Raw genomic sequence first — 3528 nt, 5'->3', positions numbered from 1 at the left:
CCTCTGGAATTGCCTGTTTCCGTGGAGTGTAGCTTCCTGAGGATTTTGGGCGCGTGTGTGCATACCCTTCATATTTTCTTCAGCGCCACCAATAATCTTGAGCATTTCTTGAGGTGCCCTTTCTTAGTTCACAAGTAACGAATTTACAGTGAGCTGTAAAAGGAGACACTTGAAAGTTCTGCTCAACTGGTAGCTTTTAAAAATAGCCCTTGGATTGTGCAGTGTGGAGCGCCATGTGTGAGATCCCGGTGGACACATGTGCTTCATGTTGCAAAGCCCTTCACAAGTGTCACTCAATTAACGGCATGCCCTCTGACAGGTGGCAGGCCCCTCTGTGGCTTGCAGAAAGGGAACTCCTGCTTGTCTGTCACTGGTTCAGGACCGTGGCTTTGTTTGGCGGGGGTAGGCTGTCTGAAGAGAGAAGGCACCTTTGCCAAAAATTCTTTTGGTCTGAAGTCATTACAAAGTGAGTTTCAACACAGTGCTTTGCAACATCTAGCTTTTTCCAGACAAAACCAGTTATTTGATTGTTGGTTTCATGGTGGTGGGACCCAGGGCTTTACCTAGGCTAGGCAAGTGCTGCACCTTTAAATTCTGACGAAAACCCCAAAGCCAGGCATTGCACTATCTGCAGGAAGAGAACACAGGGGAGAGAGCCTCTTGGAGACCGACCTACACTCTGACAATGTAACTGTGTCCATCCTGTGTGTAGATGGCTGCCCTTTGTTAGGACTGGTAGCAAGAAGAAGAGACTCAGGTCCTGGACAAGATCCCTGTCCTGAGAGCAGAGCACGGTTGCTGCATCATGAGAGCAGAGGGTGGGTGAGGGCTGGGGCTGGAGGAGGACCTTGAGGCTGAAGGAAGCCCTTTAGCGTGAGCGCCAAACACAGCAGATGGGCACAGCCATAGGACTGTGCACACACCATTTGTCAGGGACCTCCCATTGACTCAGCCACTCCTAGCACCTGTCTTGCACAAGACCTCTCTGTCTCAGACTTTTCTTTGGTGAAAGTAGAGTGGTAAAGCAACCCGCCCGACACACTTCGGGGGAAAACTAAATAAAAACCATGAAGTGTCTAGAACAGTGTGTGGTGGCGGACAGGTATTTGGTAAATACTGTCAGTGATAGGCGTGAAGGAAGGAAGTTTAATTTGAAGTACTGTAATGAAACACTGAAGGTAAACAATTTATAAAGATAAAATGTTAATTAGGCACATGATTTTGGAGGGTCTGGTCTAAAAATCAAAGGACACAATGCTTTGGGTCTCTGGCTGCATGATTGGCAGGGGTGTCTTTCAGAGTCCACTTTAAGGTAAGAGCCAAGAGGCAAAGCCAAACAGAAAGAGAAAGAGCGCGACTGGACCCTCCCGCCCCTTTGAGGGCAGGCCCACCGTGAGCTGATGAGGTCTGTACTAGTTACTTTTCTGTTACTGTGATAAGACACTTAGGATCAAGGCAATACATAGAATAGAGAGTTTGTTTTGGTTCTTGCTTCTAGAGGAATGAGAGTTGTTCACAGCACGGTGGCATGGGAGGAAGTGGCTGGCACGGTGGCAGGAACAGGGAGCAAAGCTTACCCTTCCAGCAGGAAGCAGGGAGAGAGATGATGCTCACTGGGAAGTGTACCAAGCTTTGAAACCTCAGAGCAGGACATGATCCCTCCAACAGGGCCACACCTCTTAGATCTCCCAGAACAGTGCCACCAGCTGGGGACCAAGTGTTCAAATGTCCAAGACTCCGGGGAATGTTCTCCATTGTTCCTTCACACCAGCACAGTGTCTCCTTAGGCTCCACTCCCCGAGGATTCTGCCCCAAAGTGTTGAGTTCAGCTCAGGGCTGCTTCCCTGCTCTGTTAATTAAATCTGGAGACATTAAAAGTGGCTAAGGGAAATGCTTGAATAGAAAGCATTACTGTATTCATATACTCCCTAGTCTACAATGACAACAAACCAACACCTCAGTCGCCCTGACCTGGGGATCAAGTCTTTAACATGAAGACTGTATCCATCTAACCTACGACAGGCTTGCCCTGTGGGTGGAGATCTAGTCAGTCTTCTCGGGGGAGGCAAATGCAAGGTAAGAATGGGCGGGCACACTTCCTGGGTGCTTGGGGAGTGTGTGGGCTTGTGGTGCACAGATGGTAACCCCACAGGCATTTGCTGCTGTTCTTTCTGAAGTAACACCTCAGTGCTAAAAAACAATCTTTGATTGATTTATCTATTACTTTTTCATTTGATTGAAATTATTTAAGAGTTGTTCTTCAAGAAGCCCATTCTATGCTTTTGTTGGTGGTGCCCTGCTTTCTGGGGTTCCACGGTGACCTCAGGATAAGTGAGGACAAACAGATGTTTGTGAGCCCCAGCAAAGTCCTGGGTCGTGTGGTAGGCGACACTTACAGAGTGCAGGGTGGCTTCTGCCCTCCACTGAGGGTGTGTCTGTCGTTGTTTGGCTTTGCAGCTTAGCATGCTGCCTTGTTCATGCTTTTTGAATAAAATCTAGTGTGAATGTGTCATTAATCAAATTTAAATTGATTTACACAATCTCATGGATAACTATCACACTGGCTTTTTGTACCATGATGTCTCCATGTTCCCTTTCTATATTTTGGTGCTTTTTATATATTTAACAAATTTTTATTAGATGCTTAATCTACACAGGTACTTTGTTAGTTCTAGAGACAATGGTGAATAAGTACACATAAGTATCCTGGCAGCCTTGTTGACAGGAAAAGTGTGATTACACACTGACATGGGAGGACCTGGCCTGAAAGATAGGATATAATTTGGGGGGCCTTTTCTAACCACCCATTCTAGCTCCCAAATAAATGGCATGGAGACCTAGTAAATTTATTAATAAGCTTTAGGCTTCATGACTGGACAGATAATAATCTACTGTAGCCCATCGAAGCTAGTCTTGCTAATTCCCAGCCGTGTGCCCTGACCTATGTGTCATGTTGGTCCTGCCCGGGCTGTTTCTATTCCATCAGGTCAGTCCTCATGGACATTCTTTCTTCTCCCCTCTCCCCCTCTCTCCTTCATGGTCCCTACCTGAGCCTCCCAGACTGGGACCAGAACTGCCTCCTGTCCTCTCTTACCCAGCTATAGGCCCTCAGCAACTTTATTAACCAGTCAGAGATAACTGGGAGCAGAGTTTACCCAACAGTGATCAATGAACGTGACTACACCACCAGATCTCAGGGTACAGAAATCAGCATCTGAATTCACAGTGCACCAGACAAACCCGCAGCTCTGACCCAGGCCCGGGGGTCCAGGACGGCCAGTGGAGGAGGAAGCTTTTAGTTTTCTTAAAGTTCTGTCAGATACACTTTCACCGCAAGGTTCCAATCGTGACCTTAAGAACTTCTCCAGTTTTCCTCAGCACTGGAAGTCGCCTGGTGACTCCTTCATTCCTGACTGCACTTGTCACAGGAGAGCAACCCTAGGGTGCTTTTGGAGACAGTTGAGGGCTTTCCCTACCGCTCTGTGCTTAACTAATGGCAAGGGACTTAAAGTGTTCCATTTCCCAAGA

General features: G+C 47.4%; 1 non-coding gene across 1 annotated transcript; it reads left to right on the top strand.

Annotated features, from left to right (window-relative positions):
• The first annotated feature begins 1809 nt into the window (after nt 1-1809).
• LOC129677470 (small nucleolar RNA SNORA36 family) lies at nt 1810-1941 on the top strand. Its single transcript, XR_008720203.1, has one exon. It is a non-coding gene; the product is annotated as a small nucleolar RNA SNORA36 family (small nucleolar RNA).
• The last annotated feature ends 1587 nt before the right edge of the window (nt 1942-3528 follow it).

This window comes from Psammomys obesus, unplaced genomic scaffold, assembly GCF_907164565.1.
Source record: "Psammomys obesus unplaced genomic scaffold, mPsaObe1.curated_primary_1811, whole genome shotgun sequence".
NCBI classification, from domain to species: Eukaryota; Metazoa; Chordata; class Mammalia; order Rodentia; family Muridae; genus Psammomys; species Psammomys obesus.
Note: the sequence above shows the minus strand (reverse complement) of the source record. Positions and strands in the feature narration are given on the sequence as shown.